This window comes from Pinus tabuliformis, chromosome 6 (assembly GCF_031772625.1).
Source record: "Pinus tabuliformis cultivar Carrire ecotype Pingquan chromosome 6, CPIR1, whole genome shotgun sequence".
Classification (NCBI taxonomy): Eukaryota; Viridiplantae; Streptophyta; class Pinopsida; order Pinales; family Pinaceae; genus Pinus; species Pinus tabuliformis.
In genome coordinates this window covers 1,593,099,634-1,593,112,780 of record NC_142292.1, presented here as the reverse complement: position 1 = coordinate 1,593,112,780, position 13,147 = coordinate 1,593,099,634, and the positions used below count along the sequence as shown (strand labels likewise).

Genomic DNA, 13,147 nt, shown 5'->3' with positions numbered 1-13,147 from the left:
GAAGGATGTACAGGCTATAAAGTTGACTCCATATGCATATACACTTGCTACAAGTACTTCAACAAGGAAATCAGCACAAGTTAGGCCACATATATAAAGGGAATTGTTTGGTAAAAAATGGGCCTCAAAACAAAAAATGTACTAACAAAATTATCTTTAAAAGAATCAATATGGTTCAAGATGATGATGTCATTAGCAAGGGAAAATATTTTGGAGGGAAAAGAAGAAAAACATTTTTTATTGTATTTATCTCTTATCTCTTTATATATTTACTCAAATGTCAAGTGTATATACTTGTTGGATGCAGAATTAAATTCCACATCCAATGAGTATCCATTCTGCATATTTCTAAGTAGACCCATATATATATATATTAAAAAAAAAAAACCATGAAAACATTGTGTTTAGTCATGGGTCTTGTCATAAGTATGTTTAGTGGGTGCTCGTTAGATGTGGAATTTAAATCCACATACAACAGGTGTCTACACATGGCATTTGAGTAAAACTACTAGGAGATAAGCCAAAAATACAATATAAAATATAGTTTACTTTCTTTTTCTTTAATAATTCATAGATCTTATTTTATTATTTTAACTATTATTTTACTATTTTCGTCAGGAGGCCTATTTCAAACCTAAAAATTCCCCCAATGTTGAAGTTTAGAACACCTAGAACTTAAGAACATGGTGAACCATCAAGTTATGAAGTACAAAAAAAACAAGATTAGGGGTATGTAATAAATCAAATCCTACATTAGCTACATTAAAGTATAAATTTAAAGGTTAGAAGACTAGAATATTAAGAGAAATTTATGAGCATAATGATGAAATAGATCAAGTTTGAAGATTTTCATTAATTGCATATGATCCCGTAAATTTTGAATAAGTTATTAAAGAAGAATTTTGGGTAAAGGGTATGGATGAAGAGATTGATGCCATAGAAAGAAATAATATTTGGGATCTTGTAAATCTACCTAAATGAAAAAATAGTATAGGTGTTAAACGAATTTACAAGAGCAAGTTGAATGCTAAAGGTGAAGTTGAGAAACAAAAATAAAGACTTTTAGCTCAAGGGTTCAATCAACAACCTGACACTGATTATAATGAATTTTTTGCATCTGTAGCTAGAGTTGATAGAGTAAGGATGGTGTTAGCTATTAGAGAAAAAAATAGATGGAAAATGCATTAAATAGACATGAAGTCTGAAGTTTTAAATTTAGTTTTAGAAGAATAGTTTTATGTGAAACTAGCTTTAGGATATGAAATTGACGGACAAGAAGATAATGTTTATAGGTTAAAGAAAGTATTATATGGACTAAAACAAGCATGCCAAGTATGATACAATATAATTAATGAATATTTAAATAATAAAGGATTCAATAGAAGTCCAAGTGAGTCAACTGTATATACAAAGATAAATTAGGAAGGTAAAATTTTGATAGTTTGCTTGCATATTGATGATTTTATTTTCAGTGGAGAAATTTCAATAGATTATTTTAAAACAACGATGAGAAAGATTTTAATATGACTAATTTATGGATGATGAAATATTTTCTTGGTATTGAAATAGCTCAATCTAAAGTTGGCATTTTTATTTGTCAATCTAAGTATGCAAAATAAATATTGAAAATATTTATGATGGTGAATTGTAATCAAGTTATAATGTGACTACTACAAAACTCAATAAGAATTATTGCGGGTTAAGTGTTGATATGTATTTGTACAAGAAGTTGGTTGGAAGTGTCATATATTTGGCTGTAACAAGGGTTGAAATAATGTCTGTTGTAAGTTTAATTTCCTGATTTATGGAGTCTCCAAAGAGTACCCCTTGGAAAGTTATAAAATGGATATTAAGCTATATTGTTGGAAAAACAAATTATGCTATCTTGTATACATCACACCTAGATTTTAAATTGACTAGATATACATAAAGTGATTTTGTAGGAAATATTGATTACAGGAAGAGTATGTCAAGGTATATGTTTAGTTTTAGATCGAGTGCAGTATCATGGGCATCAAATAAGTGGTCCATTGTGATTTTACCATTTTATAAGGCAAAGTATGTTGTTGCACCAATAATTTCTTGTCAAATGTTATGGGTGAGAAGAATGTTAATTGAGTTCCTACATGGGAAAGAAGAACCAACTCGATTATTTTGTGAAAAACAAATTTACCATTGCATTATCAAGAAATCATGTTTTTCCATAAAATATGTAAGTATATTGATATAAGGAATCATTTCATTTAAGAATTAGTAAACACTAATGCAATTTGTATGGAACTTTGTAGATCAGAAGACTAATTTGGATATATGTTTACAAAACCCTTCGAAAATGAGTTATTTCAAATTCATGGGAAAAATATAGGTGTGTGTATGGTGTAACTACTTTTTTGATGTAACAACAAAACTTTTGGTTGAAACAATTAAGGGGGAGAATGTCAGTAACAATGATTATTTCATGAGTGCCTAAAATCGTGAAGATTTTCCTTGATCTCATCTCATTGAAACTTGAAGGGGTAACATGAAAATGTGAAGAGCTACCACCTCCTCAACTCGTTGAAATTTGGAGCAACACCACCAGAGAGTTTATTTCAACTTTGTCCTTTTACCTAATTAAGATTTGAAGATTTATCAACGAAGGGGTAATTTAATTTTTTCAAGTCTAATTAACGAACTGAAAGTTATGTATAAATATGGATGAATGTAACAGAAGGAAGAACACATAGTAGTGGAATAAAAATAATGTATTTTTATTTTGTTGTAGCTCATAGTTGTTGTAGCTTAGCTATAACTATACATTGTTGCAACTTTCTTCATTGTCTGACTCTGCAACTCTATTCATTGTATGTTGCTGCAACTCCATTGATTATAGCTATTATTGTTGTTGAAACTTTGTTAGCTATAGTTTTTATTATTGTTGCAACTCTGTTGGTTGTAGTTGTAATTATGTTGTAGCTTGTTGTTGTGAACAAAGTATTGTATTTTTTATAGAGTGTTATCACCCAAAAAATGATCACCTAGCCATTTTCTTCTAGGTTGACCAAAATACACTGTGTAAGATGGGTTTTTAAATATTAAAACCAAATTTAACCTTAGGAAATAATTTGTGAACCATTTTCCTCAAATATTTTTCTTTAAAATCCAAAAAAATTCATGAGAATAATTAAACAAATCATTATTTATTTATTATTCCATAATTATCCCTTATTTCTCTCATGAAATAACTATTAAATGTTTATTTAATATTTATTTCTAATCCATCTTTGACTTTATCCCCATAAAGTAAATAATAAATATTTTTTTATTTCTTAATTACTTTAATGACTTTCTAAATAAAGATATTTGATCATTTCAAATAAAATTTCTCTTTCTAAAATATGATAAATATGCTTAATGGCTAGATCTTGATTTAGTCCAACATTTTTATTATTTTCCTAAATCTAGATCTGTCTTAATATTTTGTTATAGATAGAGATGTTTTATCCTTATTCATCACCATGACTATTCTCATTGTCCTCATTATCGTCTTATGATATTTGAGCTCCAATTTTCAAGTTCAAACCGCCATTAGCACCATTTTCCCACTACAACCATTGGGAGAGAAAGTTGAATATAAAGCACAGCGTATTCAAGAACCCATCCCATGGAGGGGGATTTGCAGATAGAAGCGTGCATATTCTCCTCACAAGGTGTGAACATTATATTTTTAATAAAATCAAATTTCTTCTATTTCCATTGGGATTTTGGTATATCATTTTCTATTATATGTTCCTTTATATTTGCATGCAATATTTTTGCAGGTTTTCTACTTAATGTTTCGCAGATTTGAAGCATATTAGCAACCATTTTTATTTGTTGTTAGGGCTATTTGTCACCAGTAGCTTAAGTGAAGGATTTTAGTACACTCGCTATAAAACTTCATACTAACAAATGGAAACTCCTTTTGCCTAAAAATTTAGAACCCTGGTGACTGTTGTTTCAACATTTTTTGCATTTTTCTTTCTCTCACTTCCTATTTATACTTTTAGATTTTCAAAAAATAAATTCTTCACTAAACTAGTGCTGTTGAATAGTTTCCCCCTTCAGTGAGAATTTGTATCGTAGAGTCTTCACGTATTTGTTCGCAAAAGGATTCCCTTGTAAGCTATTTGTGATAGAGGCATACTCGATGTCCATTTGCTTTAAAAGAGTAGCTAGACCCATCAATGGTGGCTAATGTATGGGTGCCATTATCGTGCACCTCTTGTATCTTGTAGGGACCTAACCATCTAGTCTAGAGTTTGCCCAGGAAATCCTAGAACCTAGAATCATACAGAAGTGCCCAATCACCTTCATGGAATATATTTTTCTTGATGAGGGCATCATGCCATTTTTCTCTTTGTTGTTGGATCAATGCAGTGTGTCGAGGAGCTGATAGCCGGATTTCATCCAATTCATTAATTTGATGTAGTTTGTTAACCTGTGCTTCATTCAGATCTAGACCTACTTCTTGGGCTATCCTCAATGTCTGAATTTCAAATTCTATTGGGTAGATAGGTTCCTTGCCAAACACAAGCTAATATGGGGAGTATCCTATGGTATTCCTCCAAGTCGTGCGATATGCCCACAGGGCTTCTAGTAATCAGGTAGCCCAGTCGCGTCTATGTGAGGCGACTGTTTTTGTTAGTATGGTCTCGATTACTTTGTTGGTACTTTCTACCTGGCCATTTGCCTGCGGGTGGTATGGAGATGTGATTCTGTGTAAGATGTGATGATTTTTTAATGTAGCAGCAAGATTATGGGCTACAAATTGTGGCCCTCCATCCATAATTATTTCTCTAGGCAAGCCATACCGAACGAAAATTTGGAAAATAAAATGGATTATTGTGTCCTCTGTGGCCCTTGGTAATGCTTCTGCCTCCATCCATTTAGTCACATATTCCATTGCAACTAGTATATATGTCTTTTGATTAGATGATGGGTTTATTGGGCCAATGAAATCTAATGCCCAGCGTTCAAAAGGTTCGATGACTAATTGTGGATGCAAGGGCATCTCATCAGACTGGCTAGGGCGGCCCATTCTTTGGTAGTTATCGCATGCCTAGACAAATTTCTTAGCGTCATTAAAAATGGTGGGGCAATAATAGCCCATCTGTAAGACTTTATGTTCAATCCTGTAGTCTAGAAAGTGTCCATCGCAAGGTCCATCGTGGCAGGCTTTTAAGATGTCGTAGATTTCGTTTTCCCTGACACACCTGCGGATATGCATATCTGCTCCTGTGTGAAAGAGGTACCCTCCGATCCAGGAGAACCAAGTGCTGGGTTACACTATTAATTTTTCTTTCTCTGGGCGTCAGGTGCTTGGGTAATTTTCCAACTTCTAGGTAATTTGCGACATCAGCGTACCATGGTGTTTTCACAGTTACAGCAAATAGGTGCTCATCGGGAAACTGGTCTTCTACTGCCATTGCGTTGTCTGTCTTTGGCACACATGAGAAGAAGTCTGCCACCAGATTTTCCTTTCTCGGTCAATCCTTGATTATTATGTTGAATTCCTGCAAAAGGACTAACCATCGTGTCACTCTCCCATTCGTAATAGGTTTATTAGTTAAATATTTGATAGCAGAGTGATCAGTATACAAAACCACAGGGTATCATGTTATATAGTGTCTGAATTTGTTAATAGCATAGGTTACAGCTAGAAACACTTTCTCGATCACGGTGTAATTCAACTCAGCAGGAGTTAAATTTTTGATGATGTAGTATAGCGAATAAGGTTTCTTATCATACTCTTGGCCGAGAACTACTCCAATGGCGGTATCTGATGCATAGGATGAAATCTAAAATGGTAAATCCTAGTTCGGGTCCCGTAGTACTGGGGCTATTGATACTAGCGATTTTAACTCTTCAAAGGCAATGTCACATTTTTCAGTCCATATAAATTGATATTTCTTGTAAAAGCATATAATGGTGCACCAATTTGGGAGAAGTTCTTTATAAATCTTCGATAATATCCAGATAATCCCAAAAAACTGTGTACCTCAGTTTGAGTGCAGGGGGTAGGTATTAAGAGCATTATCTGAATTTTCACTGGATCTACCTGAATTCCAGCTGCGGAGATGTAATGACCGAGGATGAGGCCCTCGGTCATCATCATGTGGCATTTCTCATGGCTTAAGAAGAGCTTGGCAGCAATGCATCTTTGCAGGACTTTCTCTAGCATTTGTAATGTTGGCTCAAAGTCATCTCCATAGGGTGTAAAATAGTCCATGTACACCTCGAGTCCCTCGTTTATCAAATCTGCAAAAATGTTGAGTATGGATCTCTAGAATGTGGCAGGTGCATTGCACAGTCCGAAAGGAATACCTTGTAAGCAAACATTCCCTAGGGGCAGGTGAAGGTAGTCTTATCTTGGTCTTTAGGGGCAATTTGGATTTGGTTGTAGCCACTAAAGCCGTCTAAGAAAGAGAAGAATTTTTTACTTGCCAATGTGTCTAGCACCTGGTCAATGAACGGGAGGGGAAAATGATCTTTTTGTGTTGCTTTATTAAGCTCTCTGTAGTCAACACATATACACCACTTCCCATTCTTTTTAGGAACCACAACTAATGGAGAAACCCATTTGCTATCAGATATAAGATAGATGAAATTTACATCTAACAGTTTTTGTAGTTCGACTTTAACAACATCCTTTAGGTGATGGTTTAATAATCATTGAGGTTGTCAAATGGGTCTCGCATCTTTCTTAGTATAGATGTGGTGCATACATAACTGGGGGTCAATCCCTTTCATATCTAGGTAATCCCAAGCAAAAGCCTCTTTCTATTTTCTAAGGAGTTGAATAAGCCTCTGATGTTGGTCATCAATCAGGTTCTTGTTAATGTTTAGGACTCTCCCTAGCTCAATTTCAATGGGTTTACTGTTATAAAGAGTTGTTGTTGGTATTGTTTGGTCATTGATATCTTTAAAGGATCTTCTTTAATTTCATTATCCAGGGCTGCTTCAATCATGTGACATTTTAGATTAGATACGCCAGCTGGGTGGTTAATGTAAGTGTTAATAATGTCATCTTCTATTTGATTCTTAAATTCAAGAGCATCCACTACAGTTAGTGGTGATCGAATATTTTCAGTTAAATATGTTATAAGTTGTTTCCTAGTTTTTATTATATTTAGGCTTGGCTGTGCTGGAGGATATAAAGCTAGGTTCTTCACATTGCTTCCTCTTGCTATAGTAATATTTCCTATTCGACATCTTATGTAAGCATCTACGGTCTCTATCCAAGTTCTTCCTAGTATTAGAGGATGTCCATCTAGCCGATTTCTAGGATTAATAATCAAGAAATCTGTTGGGTATTCCCAAGAATCTACAGACACCATTACATCCTGTAATGTCCCTTCTGGTTTGACAACTGATCGGTCAACAAGTTCCAGCAAGGTCGTAGTTAGATCTAAGGCTGTGATGCCAAGTCTCTGACATGTTGTTATTGTGATAATATTAATGGCTGCCCCTAGATCGACTAATGCATTGGGGATGGAACATCCATTTATTTGTACTGTGACTATAGGGTTTCCTGGGTCCTCATATTTCATCGGTGTTTCTCTGCCTGATAATAAATTAGATAAAGTTCCAACTACATGGATAGTTGGTGTTGCTTTTATTTTCCTCGTAGGCTTCTTGGTACACAATTCCTTAATGGCTTTTGCATAGATTGGAATGTCCTGAATAGCCTGGAGGAGGGGTATTTTTACACAAATATTTTTTAATTCTCCCAGGAGATCAAAATCGGGATATTCGATTGGGCGAGATATAATCAATCTTTCTGGGAATGGTGGAGAAGAGGTAATGGTTTGATCGTGGCTTTTCTGTTTAACTGTATTCTCCATTTGAGGTGTTTGTTCTACAGGTAGTGGTTCTTATATTTGTATATTTTTATCTTCCTTTGACTCAATTATCCATCCAGACCTCAATTTGAGTTCATTACATTCTCTGAACTCGGTTTCCGGATCCAGCCCTTCAATAATTTGTACCGACTGGACTAGTCTATTGTTGGGATTTGGTTTGCGCTGGGCTGGGAGTTGTGGTTGTATGTTGGATTGAGGATTTTGTTGTAACGTGTAAAGTGCTGGTAGCATAGGTTGAGGCAGGGGGATTGTTCCTGCTGGATGGTTTGTAGGTCTTTGATAGTTTGACAGCCAGTTTTGGTTTTGTGAAGTGGAGGGTGGCCATTGAGATGGATATGGGTTGTTCTGCCAGAATGGTGGAAGTAAGAGGAATTTGGCCAACTATTGTTTGGACTTGATTGATTGGACCAAGGTGGCATAGAAAATGCTTGTGGCGACCAATTAGGAAAAGGTGATTGGTTCTGCCATGTAGCCCCTGTGTATTGCTGAGAATTATATTGTGAGGGTTGAAAGAATGAAGATGGGTCAGGAGGCATACCTATTTGTCATGCTTGCCATTGGTGATGCTGATTTAATAGGTAGACTAGTTCCTTTTCTTCCTCTTCCTCTTTGAAGACCGCTTTTAATCCTGGAAGCGATGGGCAATCTTCTGTGGCATGTTCTTTGGTGCATATGGCACAGGTCTGTACCCTATCTAATGGACATTCTTTATGACTATGTTTCTTCTTGCATCAAGGGCAAAAGATCATTACGTTTTGTTCTGCTTCGGCCTGCTCCTGCTTGGCCTACATGATGTGTAATTGTATTGTCAAAGTTCCCAGGATATCTGTTTTGAAATCTTCCAACAGGTTGCCAATTTTAGTACAAGTAATGCTTCCACCAGAGATTTTGTTGTCCCTGGTGATCATATCGCGTTCAGCTAGTTTTAATCTTGTACTACCCCTCAAGCACCTGATACACAAATTAATAATGTTAGCATAGTCTTCTTGATAGATATCACCTTTACCCATAATATTTAATGTCTCTATCCATTGGTCTTTCATCCCCTTAATCAGTGTGGTTTTTAGCACGTTATCAAGAAAAGGCAGATTTGCATAGGGAGACCTTTGGAGGTTATATTGGAAACGCTCCACATACTCTTCCAACGTTTCACTAGGTCTTGCTACCTTTTGGAATATCCCATCTTTTAGTTCCCTAGATCTGCAATAATCTTGATATTTTTTAAGGAAAGCAGTTTTCATTTGGTCCCAATCATTTATGGTGCCCCCACCTAGTCCCATAAACTAACGCAGGGCTACTCCCTTTAACGTGGAGGGAAACAACTTCAGTTTCTAAGGGTCGGTGGTGTAATCATAACCCCGAAATAGGACATCAAATTCAAACATAAACACATCCGGATCTTCTGATGTGAGTCCATGAAAGGTGGGAATATTTTGTAGAGGGATAACTTTCATGGGTGTGTTAATAGCTATGTCATCAATAGGATACTGTAATGTAGAGGTCTCGGGTGCTTGTGGATTACTGGCCATTTGATCAAAGATATTCTAGTACCCTTCTGGGATTTCTGGAGCTAGAGAGTTATCCCTTGGTTGTCTATAAGAGGTAGGAATGATCCTAACAACACTCCCTTGATCTGGGACACTGGGTGTGTTTTGTTCAATTACTAACTGAGGGGATCTTGGTTCCTTTTTTTCCCTTGTTTCTCCTCCTCCTTCACGAATGTTGCAAGAATTCCCTTCTTGCGAGGGTATTGTTCGTGAATTTTCAATGTCTTGACAACTCTACTCAGTCCCTTCAGTTTTACTGTGGACCTCAACGTAGGCTACAGATGGTGAACCTGTGGCCCGAAGGGAGATAGTAGGTTGTCTGGAAGCAACGGTTCAGGGACCTATTGATGGCTGAGATTCAGCTTTTCTTAAGATGTCATCGATAAAATTTGATCATCCAAGGGTCACCAGTCCCTTAGATTTTTCAGGTTTGGGATGTGGAATTATATTGTTTTCTGGTCTTTTCTTCTTAGTCATTCATGCAAAAATTCCAATGTTTATTTCTACCTTAAGTTCATAGCAATTCTGCTGGAAAGTGGGTGGGGGAGCAGGCATTTTACTTGCTCCTTATGCAGGTTCTTACCTTCCATTTTTAATACCTAGTTCTCTCTCAATAGACAAACATCAAACACCTACTTCACTTTTCTGTAATTGTGCTGAAAAGTGGGCGGAGGAGCAAGCACTTTACTTTCTCGTTACGTAGGTTCTTACCTTCCATTTTCAATACCCAATTCTTCCCCAACAACAATTATCAGACATACATCACTCTTTGTAAGGTGGCAACAATCTCCCCAGCAAATCCTAATTACCCCACATTAATCATCAACCCGGGCAAGTCCTTTTATTTCAAGAGTGTACACAATATGTGCATGCTATGAATTTAGAGAGTAATGTTTCTTAAAATCAAGTATAGATATTTAATACAAGAACATATAGAAGCATCTAATAAACTCAAATTACAATCATTAAAGGAAATATGACATCTAAGCTTCAAGATTGAATTCTTTACTGAAATCATAATCAAATCTCACACAAGCAATTTAATCAACAATAAAATCAGCCGAGAGCATAGTAGCAATAACTCATCTCTTCCTAGTTGATTCAATCTAAATCATACTCAATCTCTACGAAGCAATCCAAATGGAAATGATATCGATATGAGAGTTTAATAGCAATAACCAAACTCTTTACAATTGATTAAATCAATCTGAATAATTAGCTAAGTAACTTAATCTGCAATGAATGTAAACTAAATCAAATGAGAGTGTTGTAAATCACATAAAGCAAAGATATTCCTTCAATTCAGAAAAACAGTAAAAAGCACATAAGATGGGAAAATTAATAAATTAATCAAACTTGTTGAAATCAGAAAGATATAATATAAAGAAGTAGTTTAATCCACCAGAGGTCGGGCCCTTATCTGCCAGCGAATGCTGCTAAGCTACTTCAGATAAGGTGAATGAACAACAACCTCAAATTATATATTAATCATTAAACTTGAGTAACATTACAATATGATTGCATTCGCTCGACAGCACGAGTTTGTAAATTAAAATTATAGTTTGAAATAACAAGGATTCCTCCCCTCTCTTCCTACAATTGTTTTCTTTATAATCGGAAAGGGTAAAAGATAAATGTGATCCCTCAGGATCTCCCGATCCTGAGGGATTTGCAACTGATTGCCAACTTCACCTTTCCTTTTTCGCGCTGATCCTCCTAATTCTCCCTCATCCTTGTCCGCAATTGACGTGTTTCACCCTCAGTTTGTTGGTTTATGATGTTCCATCGTTAGAGAACAAGAACTGTTCCTTTCATCATTTTTTTGCATAAATAAGAGTAAAAGTCAGTTACTATGGCTAAATCTTAACTGCGAGTAATTCAACCGTTTTTTATCATAATCAATCAATATATTAACGCATTAAGATATGAAAAAGATAAGAAACAAGGAAAAAGGTGATGAAATTAATGGTAAATACATACCCATTTTGTGACTCAACAAGTGCTACATATTTATTTTAAAATTTTAGTGCTACACACTTTTTTTTTTCTAGTACTAAACACTTCTTTTTGAATTTTTAGATATACACACTTTATTTTTGAATTTTTATTGCTACGCATTTTTTTGAACTTTAAATACATGCAAACATAATTTTTTGAAGAAATATTTGGATAAAGATTTAGACATTTAGTTACTCATATGTTTTAGTGCTATGAAGTCATGCACACATTTTATTGCTACACACTTTTTTGAATTTTAATTTTTCATGGATGGAATCCTATGTCCATGATGACTTGTGATTTAGATTTATGAAAGAACGAATTTAAATGTATATTTATATAGAAACACAAAGATATAACAAAAAATGGACTTCAATTGATTAATATCAAATGTTGAAAATTATTTACTTGTAAAATGAAAATGAACTAGCTCGGGTGACGGTGGCTTATCTGTAAGAAGAGATGTGACATCTAAATGTCTTCTAGACTATGTTACAATAAGGATCAGAGTCTTTTTTATTATTCAAAAACAATGAAAAACTCTAAACATCAAAAAATCTAACTGTAGGAGATGAATCACCAAAAGTTTGTTGGCCCTATTGGGGTTAGCTGGGATGCTAGCTTCCTGGGATTGTAACATTGGCATATGATATTTGTTTGGCATGCACAATACCTGCTTAGAAATATCTATCTCAGGAAAACAACTTTCGACTGCAAACCCTTGCCAATGTATTCTTTTTTTCTCGTTTGTCAAAAAAAATGTCGTTTAGGGCGTCAAAATGGCTTTGGAAGTTCAGGACCTAAAGGCCTACCAAAAATAGAAAACAATGGTGGAAATTAGGAAATTGAAAGGAAAAAGTGTTGGGCCCAAGTGGAATAGGCATGTGGCCACCAATATCCACCAAGATAAACATGGTTGCTTCGAATATAGTGGTGGTTTGTGATACATGCAAACACCAATTTTTTAAAAAATGTTTATATCACTATCCTTGATGTTATTTTTATACAAAGTAGACAAATATGTTATCTATAAAACTAAATACACATATTTTGTCATTCTTATATATATATATTAGATTGTGCTAATGATGGCCTTATAATTTGAAGGATATAATGACTTTCATTATTTAAAAAGAAATATATAAAATTAAGAACGTAAATTTTGAAAAAGTAGCTTGATCGAGAACACTTTATTCTCTACAAATCCACAAGTTTTTGGATAAAGATTTTGTCATTAAGTTACTCAAAGGTTGTACTAATGGAAACATATACATTACGTTTTGCATGAAAAGTAGCATACCAATGAAATGAGAACTCAAAATTCAATTTGTGTACACATATTTTAGTGCTACACACTTTTTTTAGTACTACATACTTTTTTTGAATTTTTAGTGCTACACACTTTTTACCAGTACACACTTTTTTTTAGTGCCACACACTTTATTTGAACTTTTAGTACTACACACTTTTTTAGTGCTACATGTTTTTTTGAATTTTTAGTGCTGCACACATGTTTGAATATATAGGATGCTACATACACATATCGAGTCATCCGTGTAGATTATATATATATATATATATATATATATATATATATATATATATATATATATATATATATATATATATATATAATGCTAAGACACTTTTACGTTGCACTAACAGAAGACCTTGTAATTTCAAGGATATAATGATTTTGATTATTTAAAAAGGAAACTA

General features: G+C 34.5%; 1 protein-coding gene across 1 annotated transcript in view; it reads left to right on the top strand.

Moving 5' to 3' along the window:
* Positions 1-13,147, top strand: part of LOC149264925 (longifolene synthase-like) — a 147,561-nt gene that overhangs the window by 129,274 nt on the left and 5,140 nt on the right. The window lies entirely within an intron of this gene.